This window comes from Lathamus discolor, chromosome 7 (assembly GCF_037157495.1).
Source record: "Lathamus discolor isolate bLatDis1 chromosome 7, bLatDis1.hap1, whole genome shotgun sequence".
Classification (NCBI taxonomy): Eukaryota; Metazoa; Chordata; class Aves; order Psittaciformes; family Psittacidae; genus Lathamus; species Lathamus discolor.
In genome coordinates this window covers 14,230,001-14,248,056 of record NC_088890.1, presented here as the reverse complement: position 1 = coordinate 14,248,056, position 18,056 = coordinate 14,230,001, and the positions used below count along the sequence as shown (strand labels likewise).

Genomic DNA, 18,056 nt, shown 5'->3' with positions numbered 1-18,056 from the left:
ACCTGAGCATCCACCAGGGACATAATCAGAAATCACATACTCACTACTGAGGAGCTATAATTAAACTAGATTTAATTTTAATGGAAATTCTTCCCAGAAAAAAAATATACCAGTGTTCCCCACCCCCTCTAATGTTGTTCCACTGTTCCAGGCTTTATGGAAATAGTTACAAGATTCATGTGTTTTGCAACCCCAAATGTTTTCAAAACAAATAGAACATCTTAAAAAATTAAATTAATAAATCTTTTACATTCATACTCAAAAGTCAGTCATGCTGAGGTTGTGTGGGTTCACCAGCATCAGATGCTTCCTGCCGGCTGGTGCCTCCACCCAACACATGTTTTAAATAATAATCAAGTTCAGCCTTTGCAATTATATTTTTGTATTAATGCTGTTGTATAGTAATGGTTCTTTTATCCTACTTTTATCTCTCAACTTTATGTCAGACAGTACTACTCCTATCTAGGGATGTGAAAACCTGATAATTCTAAGAGGATTAATACTGACAAAATGTGATTTATTAGTTTGGATTTGTTTTATTGGTACCCTGCAGTTTGATTAGGACTAGGAAGCAGTCAGAATATTGTTTGCCCAGGCAGAGAGAAAGTAACACCAAACAGAAAGTTAAATATATATCCATTTATTGGGCCGGTGCTCTCACAAGCACACCAGATCTTCCTGTGTCTTACTCAGCCCCACTGTTTACAAAGGGCACAGGCCTCTTGGAAATGTAAAACAGAAACTCAGAACAGATTCTCCAGTGCAAACACATGCAGCTCAACTCTGCCTAGTGCCACGTTATTCATCCTTCACAGACCACTGAGTCCCTTTCTGGGGCATGTTCATGCAGCTCCAGCAGCCTTTGGAGAAGCCAAGCTAGTCCTGTGGGGCTGCCCCTGGACTAATCCTCGTTTTTCGGGCTGTTTCCCCAATCTACTCTCTCTTCCACATTTTCCTCCACTGCCCCACTTGGGCATTCTGTGATGGAGCATAATCCCTGTCCTTGCGTACTTGGTGAAGTAAAGGCACGAGCTGTGTGGTGCTTTTCCTGCTGCTCAGCACACCTTCCTACTGGTGTGGTATTGGGCAATGCTTTCCAGGGAGAGGCTAGACAAATCCACCTGGCAGTGACACCCTGTAAAGCAAGTTTATGCAGAACTGATGAGGTGTTGTGCAGAACTATCTGGTTACCTCCTCCTTGGGATAAATTAGCTCAGGCTGAGTTAAGTGCTGGTGTGTGTAGGAGTCAAGCTAACCAAGCTAAAATTAGGCTGGGTATAGTGCTGCTGTTCTGCAGCCCTGTGATAGTCCCTTCTCCTCTGGGTGCTCATAGGATGACCACCAGAGAGTGTTTTGATGGAGAAAGAGAGGGTTAGGCATATTCCTGATGACTCTGACAATGAGGCTGGCATCTGTAGGAGTAAGAAATGTGGTTAAATATATTCCTACATCTGATAGGTGCATGGAAAACCCATTTTTTAAATTTTGGCAGAAAGGAATTGGAATGCAACTGGGCAAGCTACAGATCCACGCTCACTCTGCCAACTTTTGTAATAATAGGAAGCTAGTTACAGTAAACAGTGGTAAATAACACGGTCATGAAATCCAGCGGGGAATAAATGATTTGTTCTTATACAGGAAAACAAAAAAGGAGACTTTGCTTTAGTTTTTTAATACTATTGTGCTCCACCCACACTGTCTCCAGTTTATCCCATAACAGTGTTGGCTCTTGAGAAAAATGCATATAATGACTGGACTCGGTCTTCTTGCACAGAAGCATGACTAGATAATAAAACAAAGATGCTGGCTTACCAAAAATCCACATTCAATTCTTTGCAACACATTCATTCACCACTCACTTTCTCCATTTTTATGTGTAGAAAGAGTTTGGTGACTGGATTTAGTCCTGATTTGTGCTGGTGAGAATGAAAACAGAATGAGCACAATGCTATTTCTATCTGCGCCCTACATATATAGTACATTACTTACAAAATATTTATCTGTGTTTCTTCCCACCCACTGCTTTGTTACACTCATCACTGCCTGGGAGGAGAGGTAGAAAACAACAGCAGATATATGAAGATTTGAAAGGATGTTTACTTGAGGAAGATTTGCTCTGAGTTATGAAAACAATACTTTCCAACATTTTTCTGGAAGTAGACGAGTTTAGTTATAGTAATAGATTATTCCAGTGCCCGTAAAGGATCTGTTGCCTTTTCTACTATGAGCTACTTTTATAATTAGAAAGTTTTTACTTACTGAAATGTAAGCCTGCAACAACTTCTCCTATCCCCCATAGACAAGGAGAATAGTTTAATCCCTGCCCTTCTGCAACAGCCTTTTACACGTGACATCTCCTGTTTCTACTCTGACCAGCCCCAGTTCTCTATCTATCTCCTTACTTAGTCTTCCAGCCCCGGTGTTGGTTTCTACTGGATTCTTTCTATTTAGTCCTCACCCACTTAAGCACCATGCTGAAGACTAGATGCTGACACTCATGAACTGTCCCCTGAGGAGGATTGCTCCTTTTTCATTGCAGGGTGACTTGTCTCACATCTGCCTCATGACGCCCTCCACATAATGCAGGACAGATCACAGTAAGACAACAAAATCTAGGTATCATGAATACACAGTCCTGCTTCAGGCACGACTAGTGGCTAGCTGCATGACAGGACAGTATCTGGGGAGATGGAGTTGGTTTGAACAGCAGTGGGACCAGGAGATCAGCCTTTCACTGTGGAAACGTTGTCTGAGAGCAAATGTGGCGGTGTTGAAATAACTCAAATTACTGCAAGAAGTCTCTTCTGTTTCTTCTACTTCAGCCTAGCTGTTGCAGCCGGGGTCTGATCTGAAAACATGTCCTTCCTGTGAGGTTCAGACCACAAAACTGACTGCTTGCCACATTCCCCTGTTGTTTTTTCCTTGGGTTGCTGTATGAATCTAGTTTATCACATCCAGCCCTGTGCTAAACATGGTTAGTGTTTGAGCAATCTATGAAGTCAGAAGCTTCCCATGGAGAGTTTTTCTTTGCTTCATCTGGAATCCACCAACCCATGCAAGTGTACACAGCATGGATCCTCAAAAGGTCCTCCCTTGTCACCTCTGGGACATTTTGCTACCTCATAGTTGAGCCATTTCACGCAGAAACGTGTGGTGTCTGGCAGGGAGGGCTGGTCACGTTGCTGAGACCCGGGCTCCCAGCATTCCTGGGTTTCTCTTTAGGCCAGAGAGGTGAAATACTGCTGAGGTATTTCCTCCCAGTGCTCTCCTGGGCTCTTCCCAAAAATCAAAGGAAGACAGCTAGGAGACGGGGAGATGATACTGCCATGGTGAGCAAGGGCACTACCCTTGCTGCCACAGAAGACACACCATCACTTACTGGAAGACAAGGTGAAATATTGGCTGAAGTTAAGGGAAAAACTCTTTGGGTCTGGGATTTCATCCAGGTTATGTACATGGTGGATCAAAAGGAACAGTCAGGACTCTATGTGCGTAATCACCCACTTGGAGCAACAGCAGAACAAGGGAGGCAAGGATGACTGAGCACTGTCAGGAAGGACTGTGTCTCAGCTGACCCTGAGTACCATCCCATCACAGCAGTGTTTCCCAGCACTGTGATGTGCTCTGGGCATACTCCCTTTCCTCAGTTCCCAGCAGGACCATTTACTGACCCCACAGGTAACTGATCTGCCATTGTATGAGGCACAGAAGACAGAATAATAAATTAATAAATAATAAATAATTCAGAAATAATCTTTTCTCACATAAAAATCCATGTTCCTGGGGAAAAAGTACACAAAGCTAAGGCCAGGAATAATCTGTTCAACTCCAGCAACAGCTCTGATTCCCCTCTTCTTTTGTGTAAGTCACAGACTCCCTTTTCTCCTCCCATAACAATCTCATGCATAATAAAAACAGGGCTTCCTCTGAAAATCTTTTGTTTTCCAAAAATATGAAGAGTTCCAGGGAGAGCCTCCAAGATCAATTTGCTATCTGATTCCAAACAGAGCTGAGCAAAATCTCTGGTTTTCTCCACTGCCAAATATTTGTGGTGACATGCAGGATCTGCCCCTAATGTCAGCAGGAATATCAACAAAACATTTCCAGCATGTTTTCACAAATCTGCCATCAGTTCCCAGGCCATTTGGTGAAACTCTACAGACGTCATGGGTTCACTCTGTTAAAACCATCCATGTCGTTTTAAAGAAAATAGCATCTGATGACTTCCCATCACCTTTCTTGTAATTTTACAGACTCTTGAAATACTATGTGATTTCTTCAAAATGTTCAAATAATCACTCCTGCTTTCATTGTAAACAAAGAAAACTTCAATTTGTCTCTTCAGCCAAATTCAGGAAAATCAGATCCCCCTGCTCAGTTGGAGAGAGAAAGACAAACAAATGTAATGAAGCCAGGCAGCTGAAAAAAAAAGCACCGATTAATGGAGAAAAACAACTTGCATTGTGGCTTTTTTGTAAAGCCACTTGTCTTTCTACCAACAGCCTAAACACAAGGCAAAAGTGAAAGTGCAACCAGTCCTCTCCTCTGGTCCTCCCCTGCTGCCCTGGGGTGGTGGAGCTGTGCTTGGACCCTCTCCCCTTCGGTGTGGGTGTCCCTCCAGTCTGGCTGTTACCACATCCTCCAGTTCGTGTGCTTCCCAAAACAGCTGCTGCTGTTACATTTCAGGTGATGCTCAGACCAGCTTGTGTCCATCACATGCTCACAGAGAGATGGATAATGCCCAGTAAACTGGGAAACCACACTTGACATCTCTGCTCCTTCCTAAATGTAGAGTGACAGGAGCTGAGATTGCAAGGAAATCAGGTGCTGAAGAAAATCAGCTTCTGCCAAGCTTGGGAGAGGTTGAGCAGAGATGCCCCAACACCACCTCTCCCACCCCAACCCTGTGTCTGTTCCCAGTACATCACTTGCCCAAGATGTGCTCAACATCTCTCCCAAAGGTGCCCTCTGAAAATGTTGTTGTGGGTTCAGAAGTATTTCTCAGGATGGGCTTTACCATTTCATGGTCCGTGTTTGTAAAGTGGAAAAGAGACTCTTCCCACTTGGAACTTAATTTTCAATACCTTTGCTGCCACAGGTACTCCAGGAATAGCCTCTTACAGACTCAAGTCTAAGAGACTTCAGTTTAAGGGACAACAAATCCAAGAAGTTTACTGATATCCTAATGATTTCAAATATCACTCATATCACCCTAGAAGATGCCAAGTCCGTAAGAGATAATGTAAACCTTTTCCTTTCTGTAGTTCCTCTTGAGATAAGCTAAATGCTGCAGACACATTACTGTGACTGAATGCATATAATAGGTATTTGTGCATGCAAATGGCCGGTTATATGTGAGCAAGTAATTACCTGATTTGCATGCCCAGACATGGTAATTCAAATGTAAATTAGCTGTGCAGTTGCAGATATACTTTGCATGTATAGTTGCTTATTTATAAAAAAATGTATATTTTTGTCCAGCCAGAAGGCCCTTTTACCCCCTCAAAATGAGACATCGGTGGACCTTAAGTGGCACATGCTTGCATCTGCTGAGGGGTGAATGTCATCTGTATAAATCTATACGTGAGAACTGCTCTGCCCAAAGCAGAGCTCTGGAGTTCAACTTTATTTATAGAAAGCAGCAACAAAGGGTTTCTGTCTAACACCCAACAAAATCAATGAGAGTCTTTCTGATGACTTTAATGGGCTTTGAACCAGGCTCAGATGAAGCAAAGCTATTTCTTAAATTATTTTTAATGGAGGAAGTGTTGTGCACAAATATGTGAATGGATTGGCAGACATCTGCAAGTGTCTTTAAACCGATGCTGATGATACAGCTGCGTGTTCATGGCTTTAAAGTTCCCTTATCAAAACTTGTGAAATTATTTTGATGATGCAGAAATCAATAAAATATTTACTTAGAGGAAAATTTTGCTTCTGCATTTGCAAACTTCAAAACCAAAGTAACACGCAAGCCACGATTATATTTTCCAAAGTTAGTAATGATGTGTTTCTCTACAATGCTACTGGTATATGCAAATAATTACTTTTTTCCTTTTTGATACAATTTCATTATTTGCATTGCTACTAGTGGTTCACCAATAAAGGCGAACATCACATTAGGATTCATGACAGTTTTCACATTGTATTATCAATATGTGGAAATAATTGTCTGCTCCGGGATTAAATTACATTATTGTGTATCTTTTTCATGCCTAATAAATAATGATGGATGGCTTTTATTTTCATCACCACCTGCAACCATTTAGTCACCCCTTGATTGTTGAAGATAAAATAATAAAAGGCAAGTGTTATGTTGCAAGCAAAAGAATGCAGTCAAAACAGTTGCATGCCTCATGTTTCTGCCTACCTTTTTTGAGCCCCTAAAGAGTAATAGATGGTGTTCTGGGAAGGCTGGCAACCTGCAAACTGGCTAAGAGTTCTCGTAAATTGGGCAAGATGGGAAAATGTGGAAAACACCTTTTCTTCTCTTAAAACAATAATTATTTCTTAGTGCATGATTCATAATCTGAAAATTAGTTTTTGTTCTGCTGTGCAAATCAGTTACATGCAATTAGAATGCAAAGCAGAGGCATATTCTTAGTGTTTAACCCTCTTAAATAGAAATGAAAACAGGCTGCAAATTGTATCAAAGTTTAAAATGCATGGTAGGTAATTTTGAAATTCAAAGAATAAAACCATATGTAACAAAAAAGCCACTCCAACTCATTCAGTTTTGGTTTTTTAATTGCCAGTTGTGAGTCTAATAATGAAAATAGATGTTGCATGTTTTGCAAACTGTAACAGTGAAGTTCTTTGCCAGTGTAGACATATTCATACACAGGCACACGGATACACGTGTCCACACACACAGAGTCACAGTTTATGTCGCTTTTTACATGATCATCTCTTCTACTAGGTCAAGTGTAATCTTGAAATTGTTATAACTCCTACACATTCTGATCCAGAAACTCTTTAAGCTGAAAACAAATGGAGTTGACATTTTTAGTTAAAGCTTACATTAGCTATTGTCACAAGTCTTTAATCAAACTCACCCTCTTCAGATATCTCTTATTGTTAGCTCGGGCTGCTCTGTGTGGAATGCCATAGGAGCCTTTTAAAAATAGCATGGCAATATTTAGAATGGAAAGTTATTGCTGGATAATTTCATTAGCTGCAAGTGTATCAAACTGAGCTCAAGACAAAGTTGTCCCTTTTTTTAACAAAATAGTCAGTTCTGAGTCAAAGGTTTATTCTCTGTGTGCAGTTTCACATGCTTGGCTCTATTATCTTTAAATCACAAGATGACAATCTTCTCAGGCATACCAGAGAGTCAAACAAAATCCAACAGTAATAGATAATCCTATCAAATGTCAAGTTACTGAGGAGAAACGGTTTGAAAAATAGGCCAACAGTCCATTACTTGATTTACCTTGAGAGGATGTTAACATTTCTGCAGTATGCCTTCAACAGGGTATACTTTCTCTGTATTGCTAAATTGTTTAAAAGCATGTTTCGAGCATTTAGAACTATTTCTGTTGTTTGTGTTTTAAAATATACTATGAATTTTAAATCATTTACCAGCATTCCTGACAAGCTGGGGAGGTCCCAGTTGACTGAAGGTTGGTAAATGCAACACCCATCTACAAGAAGGGCTGGAAAGAGGATCCAGGGAGCTACGGGCCCATCAGTCTGATATCAGTACAGGGGAAGGTTACAGAGCAGCTTGTGCCCAGGTGGCCAAGAAGGCCAGCGGCATCCTGGCTTGTATATGAAATAGTGTGGCCAGCACTATTGTTCATCTGTACCCAGCAACAGTGAGGCTGCACCTTAAGCACTGTGCTCAGTTTTGGACCCACAAAAAAGACATCAAGTTTCTGCAATGAGCCCAGAGAAGGGCAACTAAGCTGGTGAAGGGTCTGGGGCACAAGTCTTATGAGGAATGTCTCAGGGAACTGGGGTTGATCAATCTGGAGGAAAGGAGGCTCAGGGGAGACCTTACTGTTCTCTACAACTACCTGAAGGGAGGATGGAGAGATGTGGGTGTTGATCTCTTCTCCCAAGTAACAAGTGATAAGACAAGAGGAAACAGCCTCAAGTTGTACCAGAAGAGGTTTAGATTGGATATTAGGAAGAATTTCTTCATAGAAAAGGTTGTCAAGCATTGGAACAGGCTGCTTAGGGAAGCAGTGGAGTCACTATCCCTAGGGGTATTTGAAAGACACATAGACGTGACACTCAGGGACATGGTTTAGTGGTGGACTTTGCAGTGTTAGGTTGTCAGCTGGACTTGATACTAAAGGTATTTTCCAACCTAAATGATTCTCTCATTCTCTATAAGCAGAAAGTGCTGTTTAAGATAAGAAATAATTTTCCTTCAGGAACAAAAAACCACTACTGGTTGATGCAGCCCGTGATCCTCAAATAAACAAACACCAACAAATTCATTCATCCAAGTTTATGGCAGAAATTATGAATTAATTTCACTAATAGCCAAAGAGTGGAATTTCTTGAAGTGTCCCCTCTCTTGACCTATGGAAAAACCTCAACCATAGGAAATTACTCTCAGAAATCATAAGCAGGGACCCAAAGGGCAGTGCTGAGTGCTGATGTGCTTGAACTGCTCTTGTGGCACCATGCCACTCACCTTGAACACATCAGCCCTTAGCTACAGCACAATTCAACACATTAAAACTCCCCTATAGAGAAACGCTGTGCAAAAAGTCTCTCAAAAATAATAGCCACACTAAACAAAAGAAGCTGTCCTGGAAAAACTCCCCATCTGCATCACTGATACATTGGAAGTTCAAAAGGAGCATCCCACGAAGTGAGACAAGGAGGCGACATCTTTCTTTTCCCACTTTGCTCAGCCATGGCACCACTAATATCTCCTACAGAAAGCAAAGAAAAGGGAAAGATCAGGGGCAGAAATAACACCTTGCACAAGGACATTCCCATTTGTTATCACAATTGTAATGCAAGATAAACTTCCTCTGACATATTTGCAGTCCTTTTACCTCTACACAGTATAAAACATTCAAATTGTTCCTACCTAGCAGATTTGGTTAAAAGACATGCATGAGTACACACGTGTGCACACATAACACACAGAACAAAGAACCAACTTTACAGCTTAATTTTTGACCTCCCGTAAACAGACACATGCTCCTTGGGGCAGGATGAGACCCTGCACCCCCCAGAGCTGGAGCTGCAGGGCAGAGATGCGTGCCAGGCAACAGGCAGCTGCACGACTGCGGTTTTCAGAACTTTACTGCCCTCTCCAAAAACCAGTTCAATCGAAAGTGAAAAATAAACACTCCAAGTTCTGCCTGCAGCCAGAGGCAATCACTGTCTTTCTCATCTGTGCACTCCATCCATGCCTTCATCAATAGAGAAGTAATTTTCGGACTCAGCTCATTAACACCGAGCTGTTGATGGAGCTGTAAACACTCCACCCCGCTGTCGTTCTGAGCCTGTTACCAGCTATTCTTTTCTGTTTAGCTGACCTGCCATGGCATTTAAGATGAAAAATATTTGTTTTAAATTCACAGCAGTTGCTCAAGTTTCTGAAGAGGGCTGACACTGGTTCTGACATCCGAAAGCACTGCAGTGCCGAAAGAGAAGCAAACTTTTTTGGCTGGAGTTCTGCCGGAAGGGTGGGACGTGTGGTGGCTAGGGGCACCATGAGACATAGGCAATGCAATTTTGGCTTCAAATTAGGCTTCTGTCATGTAGAACATACACACACATAACATCAACAGGCATCAAGATAAGGAAATGACAAGGAGGCAGAAGGAAAATGAGGTTAGCTAGCAGATGTCCTGGGGAGGAGAGGGCAATCTCTTTGACCCATCTGCAGCCAGTAGATACAAAATCCTACCAGACAGTCTGATTTGGGATTGCTTGATATCTCAATGGATAGTTCGGACTGCAGTGTCACTGGTGCAAGAAGGCAGCATGAGAGAAACAAGCCCTTTGTGGCTTATGCCATGACCGAGCCTGATTTTGGCACCACTGCGAAAGGATGCTGTTGGTGGCTGAGAGCATCCTGGTACAATTGCTGCTCCAAACAGCCCCATGGGCATTTGTTTCTGCCTCACAGTTCATCAGGACATTTTGACTCAGGTGCCAGTGTGTGTCAGGCCATGGCTTTGTAGGCTTCGCAGCTTCAGCTAGAGCCAACTGGGGTGAGTTAGACAGCACCCACCCACAATGAGCCAAATTAATCCCCAGGGCTTACATTATTTCAGTAAAGAGAATTACTGGGGTGGACATGAAATTTTGTCTCCGCTTTCATCAGTGTTGTCAATTCCTTCATTGCAAGGTTGGCAAAGTCACCCATTTTGGAGGTAGGGACAGTTACAGAAAGCAATGGTTCAAGAACTGCTGTTCCCATTATTTTGAAGGCTCTGCCATGGGCATGGTATATATAAACCAGTATGGGATTCTCATGCTTTACAGGCATAAATATGTAGGTGATGAGGTGCAGCAGGTGACAGAGATAGGAAACATTCCCAGAACATCATAAAACAATCTGTGCTCCTAGTTTCAAGAGAGATGTGCTGCCTGGTCCAAAGGAAGATCATGAGCTGCACCCAAGGAACCAACCACTAAATTTTCTGACAGTTTTACATAGTACACAAGAGGGAACTCTGCCCTGAGCAGGTAATGCTTGAAGTTTCAATTCTGTCTTTTTCCACCTCTCGGCTTTGACTTGATTAAAATCAAACTGAGGTGGCAGGGCCAAGGGATATTAACCTTCACCTTGCAGACATTGAGGAGATACCTGGCCCTGGCAATGCCTCCACCTGCAGCTGTGTGTACCAGACCCATCAAGCAAGCGAACACAGGCGAGAGCCACCCAGCCTCAGTGCTATTGTGAAACAGAAGTCTCCAAAATGGCTCAGGGATCCTGTGATTCAGGGTGAACTGAATCTGCTGGCTTTCATGAAAATGGCTATCATCCATATTTTGTTTTCTTTATAAACATTTGCAGAGTATTAGTAGCCAATCTAAATGTCTCAGCAGACGAGTACATACTGTACTTCGGCTCTTTTTTTCTGGAGTGCTGGAGAAAACACATTAGCTGGAGCCAGCTGATGTGCTCTCCATGGGTCTCAAGGGCAAACTCCTTTGAATTAAGCATGATCTTCATGTCCCTTCCAAACTTGTTTTGTGTTCTTTTTTTCTGCATCTTCAGTTCATCAAACCATTCCTGCTCCCCACCACGCTTAGAGACATCTCCTTTCCCAGCCAGCTCAGGAGGGTTCCTGACCGTTAGGCACAGCACCACTCCCCAGGTGTCTAACAAAACCTTGTGATGAAGTGTGCCTTGGTCTAGGAAAGAGATTTGTGAATAAATTATTCTCAGGAGAGCTACAGTCCGTTTTGCTTTTCATTGTGATGTTTTCCTCTTTTAGGTGAAGATCTAGAGAGGGCAGTGTGTGTATGGAGGTGGCAGAAGCTCTTCAGCACGTGGCTGCAGGCTGTGCAGGCAACGGGCTCAGCTGTAAGATGAGTCCTATGACAGCCTCATTATTGGAAGCTGAGCCTAATGAACCTGCTGTCAGATCATCTCTTGTCTCTTTTAAGTAAAGGTAAAGGATCTAAGAAAGCTCTTTCTTGCTCATTCTTTGGATAGAGACATTTAGATTGAGTGCCGCTGCTCTCCCTCACTACAAAGACTACAAAGGTATTTTTATCTGAATTAGAACCTTTTGCTGGCCTACTTTCTTGCGAGCCCTTGTCCAGCCAGCTTGTCATCTCAGTCATCATTCAGTCACCCTCAAAACCAGACCAGCTAGTTTCAGAGCAGTCTTGGCACCACTCTATCTAAGGGCTCCCACACACCGTACTGTGTGGGAGCGTGAGCCTTCAGATACCCGTTTGAGAAGGTCCTCAGCTGACATGAAGAGACCACAGCAGGGCCCTGTCCGTCCCACCCCGTTCCCCCCCCCGCCCCCCCCAGCCCCAGGGGCTTTGTCAATCTGACACATGGAGGCGAAGGCTTGCTCCTCACTCCATAGGCATATGCCAGCCAAGGCCCTGCCACTTGTTTCTCTAGGCTAATGCAGCAAGAGCAGCCCAATTCATTTTGACAGAGTGGTTAAGTAAGTGGCACAGATTTCACATGTCAGCCTTCTCCTGCCTAATCTTAGAGTTATCCCATAGCAAGTGACTGTGGAGAAGGTTCAGCATCATGTGGTGTCAGTAGTTAACACGTTTCAAAAAGCATGTGCTGCTATAACAAGTGGTTTGCTTGTCTGGTTTACACTGCCTGGATCCAAACTCAAAGGACTTCATACACCTGCACAGCAGCAGAGACAGGCTAGAACAAGCGAGCTTGCTAAAGTGTGGTCTTCCACAAAGCCTCTAACGTATTTGTGTACATGAATCCTTATATCTTCGCCTGGTTGCACGGGGCTTTGAGCAACATGGTCTAGTGCAAGGTGTTGCTGCCTGTGGCAGGGGGCTGGAACTGGTTGAGCTTTAAGCTCCTTTCCAACACAAACCGTTCTGTGAATCTATGATCTGTCAGTGGTAATTATTTTTCAATTTTCTCTAGTAATGTAGCTTGTTGGGTTTCGGGGTGGGAATCTTGGAGGGGGAAGGCTTTTTTGTTTGGGTTTTTTACTTAAAAGGAAATGCTCTTCCTCATAGCAGCACTGCTTTCTGAAGTACTTGAAAAGAAAGTTGTCAGCGAAGTTTCTTTAGTACTGTAGCTGGGGAAAACATCAGGGTTTTAGTAACTGAGTATCTTTTATGTAGCTGGCTCCTCCTATTGTGGAATTTTCCAGGCCCCTGAGGGCACTGATAAGCCTTAATGGCCCTAATCAGCATCACCTGGTGCCTCTAAGCACTCCCACAGGTCTGGGAGCCCATTTAAGTTCTGCTGGGGACATTTGGTCCTTTCTGTGAGCTGCGTTGGTTTTCATCTGAGCTATGGATGTACTGATCTTGACCTACAGGCTGACTTCCAGCTTGACCTCATTGCGATTTTGCCTTATGACCCAGGCTTTTTGTTGGTCCTGGCCACTATCTGCAGATCTGCCTGCTCGTCTTACTCAGGTACTGCGGAGAGGGGCTCCCTCCACACTGTTGCATCTGGCTATGGTGTCTCTGTTGGCTCCCTGCTCCCTAGGGAACACCTTGCTGCTTCCTGATGATATCCAAGGGCTTGATAGTCCATGTAGACATATTCATCTCCTGGAAGGTCTGAGATGCTCTTCCCCTCGTTTTCATGTAGGGGAAGGAAAAGCACAGCTTCTTGCAAGCGTGCCACTGGATCTGGAGATGTGAGAGGGAAAGAGTTGGAAGAAATGACTCAGGGCAACTCCCTTACACCAGTGGCATTGGTGCAACTGCTTCTGGTTTCTAGGTAAAGTTAAACCCAATGTTTCATGAGCACTAATTGCTGTGTTGCTTATAGTAAATGGCCTTGGGTAAATAAATCAGTTTCAAATGCTACTTGTAAAATTGAAAGGTGAGGCTGTATGACAGAGTAGTAAAATGGTATTTATGTTTTGCTAATGTCACAAAACTTCTGCAGTGGGAAATCAGATACCAGTGACAATAGCTCACACTGCATTATTTTTCCTAAAAAGAATGGGTATGAAGGAAGGATATATCAGGAACATATAGCTGATGTGAAAGTAAGGTTTGCTGATGATGATACAATTACCATATTCATGCTATAGGAATGGATGCTGGTTTGTTTGTCTCAGCTGAAGCTGAGTCATTGCTTTATCGTGTTGTCATCAACAAGGTTACTCAAAGGAAAGAAGCTGTGAGTAACTTTTCACTCAGAGCTAATTCCCACCACAAAGCGTGTGACACACTCTTCAGTGAGGTGTTAGTATGCTCGCACCACCATGAGAAGCCATGGATTGCTGTCTCTGCCCTGTTCTTGGAATCAGTACACCAGTGTTAAATTTTCCATCAGTCAGCATTCTTGTATCCCTGGTGGGCTGGTAGAGACATCCCTTTTCTTTTACTGAGACACTGGCAGAGCACATGGAGAGGTACCACCATGACTGCCTTGTCCTTAAGCTCTTCTCCAGCCATCTCCTGCCAGCTGCTGTTAGAGAGGGAGCACAAGGCTAGAGAAGTGGTCTGAGCTTGAATGGTGGCTTTTCTTATCAAATAGGTATTTGCTGTAGCTATGCATGCAGTCGCAGTAAATCCACAAACCACAGCCCTGGCTCCCCTGCTCCCTCTATCATGCAGTCATTATGGCCCACCTTGAGAACAGATACTTTCAAATTTGTGTGTAAGTAAGTTCTTACCTCCTCTTTCACCATCATTCAAATTTTGTCCCTTCTTTACAAGAACAGGAAAATGCTACTTTTTTAAAGTTACTGAGAAACCTGAGTACCTCTGGTGCTGCGAGCGCAGTGTAGTAGAATGTCTTAGAGCTGAGGGAAAAGATTACCCAAAGGATGTTCATTGTGCCTGATATTATGAACAGAAAGCCTTAGGGACTGTTTGCATCCTCTGTAACAGACATATTTCTTCTGTTTCATTAGATTTGGTGGTTTTGTGGACATTTTTTGTGTAAAGTTGTATTTCTATCAATATTTCACATCTGATTTATTGGTAGGTACAGCAAAGTATTCTGATTTCACCAAAAAGTGGCAAAAAACTGCATCCAGTTTTTGGTTTCTGTGAATGTTTCTGGTTTTCTTCCTTGTTAAAGGATCTAAACAGAACTGTCAAGAAAGCTCTTGCTGATGTCAGATGTTCCTGATCCAAAAAGTTCAGAGACCTCTCTAAAGTTTGCTGTTATCTTTCAGATCAGAACTTTTGTACTACCCTGCTCAAGTCAGTAAGTTTTTATCCTTAGAAAAAGAATGTAAACTCTTATTCTGGCAGATGCAAAATCTTTCTCACCTTTCAGGCTTTCCTATTGCAAAGTCCAATTTCATTAGGTAAATTAGAAGAACTAACAGAAAATAAGTATCACATTTTAAGGAAGTACAAAGCAGAATAAAAGAATAAATTATTACTGTGCTTAAGTTAATATTTAAGGAGCACATCTCAGGCAAGGCACAGTCATAATCAACACCAAAGCAGAATCTCCCTAAACTTTTTGGTAAAGACATTAATAGAAACCTCGTGCTTTTGTTAGTTTTTCCTTTTCTGAAATGTTTGGGGGTTTTGTTGTGTTAATATTCTTTCCATGATGGTGTCTATGTGAGAATTGGAGATAAAATAAGACAGATGTACTGACCATGGTTACCAAGGGAGCAGTTTCCTTAGCAATGGCAAAGCAGTTGTCAAAGCAGTCAATGTTCCTTCTCTGTCTCACACACACGACTTGTTTTTACTAGTTTGCATGGCTTGGTTACACAAACAGCTAATTGTAAACACCTCTCCCAGATTTCTTGGAGCAGGCAAACAAGACCTGGGTGGGTCATAAGTCAGATGATCCCAACCTGGTTTCAGTTCAGAGTCTACCTGAACTACTTTTGTTTCATCATTTTTTCATAAAACAATCACTGTCTAACTAACTCAAGAGTCATCCAGATGGAAACATAACCAGATACTGCACACCCAAATGAAAGATATGGGGGTTTGTGAGTAGTATAAAATTGCCACATGTCCAAAGCACCAGTCCTTTCCTCTAAAGGGTAAAGATGGCAGCTAAAATAATACCTATAAATAGGTCTTGTAACTGCCTACATGAAATGGTTATTATCTGAGAATGGAAGTCTGATCCTGCCATCCTTGACAAGGCTGAAGAGGGGATTATGCTTCACTATGACACTTATTGCTCTCTATTGGTGCTTCTGGTGGCGGCTATATGTGTGTGAGGTCTCCAGGCCACATCTGGAATTGCCCAGCTGAAGCCATTACCCAGTGGGTGGCTGCCTCCACCCTTACTACATGCTGAGAGCTCAGAGCCCTCTCCATGTCTTTGCTCCAAAAGTGCATTCAGGCTCCTAGGGACAGCAAGGAAGTGAGATGGGTTCATGCTGCTCTGTGGAAGGTATCAGCCCTAAAAGAATGGTAGATCTCAGAAAGTGCTTGGAAAACCCTGTTATCTGTAACTCCAGGCTCTGTGACCACCAAACTGTAAGTTATTCATCCTGAGCAGAATAACACCAAGAACACCAAGGCAGTGATGAAACTCTTCCCTATTCTGTATTTAAGTACTCAGTTTTACACAAACTGTAATTAAAAGTGTTATGTCGATATTCCAATAATGCAGAGACAGGTCTTTTACTATAGTAGTAATTGCAAGAGGTACAGTTGTTTGTCCTGATGAGTAGTGTTAGGAAACTAGCCTTGTTTTCCTGCCTCTATTTCCAGTCAAGGGCAAAGCTGTTTCATATCAGATATATTCCTATATGCAGATTATTCCAGGAACCTCTAGTTGCAGGCTAGCAAAGGACACTTAAAGTCATGTGTTTTTGAAAAACAATATAACATGGTGCTATTGACTGGAGTGTCATGTATGGAAGAAATACTGACTGGATTGCTTGTGGATTAATTCTGAGTTGGTAAATGCTGATTTGATGTCGCTGCTATGATCTGTAATTTTACATGTTGTTATTAGAAACATTTGCTATCAAATGGTACCCAAGAGTTTTCTGATAATTCAGCTGCTCAGTATTCTTTAACTTGTGGCTAAAATTCATACATGCTCATTTCCCAACATATCCTTATTTACTGCCTGCAACAAGTATGCATCTTTTTGTTCAGGTTGACTGGAATTTAATTAGACACTGATGAAGAGAAGGAAAAGTGTAGCGTATGTGCACACAGAGGGGCTGACTGCTGCTGCTCCCTCTGCTCTGCACAGCTCGGCGCCATGGGGTAGGTTACCAACTACATCTGTGCTCCTCCTAGGGGCATTCATTTCGTAACTATAGTATTCATGATGCACTACTTGAGGCAAAGTTAGGAGTCTTCCTGAGCTCTGTTTACAGATACTTCTAGGAATCTGACTCCTTAGAAAGGCACAGAAAAAGCTGGAAGTGCAATATTAGGCAGAAGTGTTGCTGGCCTCTGATGTGTGACTTGTGTGCCCTTGCTCACAGCACCTGGACAGGGAGGGGGAACAGGGAGGGGGTGAGGAGCACAGTGCCACCTACAAATGCTATAAGCAAAATCTGTCTCTCTGTCTCTCATCTGCCTTATTAGGAAAGCTGCATAGAAAGAGGAAAAAAAAAACACCATGGCACATTTCTTAGCAATTTCTTCTATTTCATGTTGAGGCAGTTTCAGACTCAGAGAATCTCATGGCCCTTGAGTTACATAAATCTGCATGATCCGTGTGAAAGCCACTATTTTTGTGTCAAGAAATTTGGTATCAAAGAGAAGGGAAAGGTAAAAGCCACACAAGATCAAATAATGCTGGACTAACAGGACACTTCTTCCTTCAGAGGAAATCACGCATGTGAAGGGATGTGGAAGGTCTTATGTTCAAAATGTGAGTATACAGATTGTTTTAAAAAATAATCTTCGGAATGGAGGAGGGAAGGTGGAGCAGGGGCAGCCATCTATCTGATGGAAGAAGGCAGCAACAGGGAGCGACTCTGAGATTGCTTTCTGCAAATAGGCAAGCTGGCAGTTTTAATTGTAGGAGGAACACACCCTGAGGTCAACCACAGCACTGAATCATGTCAAAACCCATGGCATGTATGGCTGTCCTTCCATCCCCTCCACAGCCCTTTTACCTCAAAATAACAAAGATAAGCTGATGAAAAGGTGGAGTCATTGAGTCACCTGGGAGTGCAATTTTGTCATGACAGCCACCCAGTTCCCATCTCCTAACTGCAGCTCTGTCAGTCCCTAATTCAGCAACTCCTTAACCACCCCACAGTGACCCCCAATTACCAAAGTGGCAGCTGTGCAGGTCACTTGCCTCTGGTCGAGCTGATATTTTACCATTATGGTCCCAACCACCTGCTGTGCATTTGATGTAACTTTTCAATTAACATTCTCCAAGGATTTGTAGCTTTTGGTGTGTGTTACAGCCTCGGCCATTCCCACACCCGTCGCCCCTGGGCTGCAATGCTATAACTCTTCCTACCTGCTGCACAAACACATCA

At 42.8% G+C, this 18,056-nt stretch overlaps 1 long non-coding RNA gene across 1 annotated transcript in view; it reads left to right on the top strand.

Annotated features, from left to right (window-relative positions):
• The first annotated feature begins 12,929 nt into the window (after window positions 1-12,929).
• The window catches only part of LOC136018270 (uncharacterized), a 9,375-nt gene continuing 4,248 nt past the window's right edge, over window positions 12,930-18,056 (top strand). The window contains exons 1-4 of the long non-coding RNA XR_010614325.1: window positions 12,930-13,068; window positions 13,247-13,378; window positions 16,705-16,818; window positions 17,388-17,434. This is a non-coding gene — a long non-coding RNA (uncharacterized LOC136018270). The remainder of the gene's footprint in view (window positions 13,069-13,246; window positions 13,379-16,704; window positions 16,819-17,387; window positions 17,435-18,056) is intronic.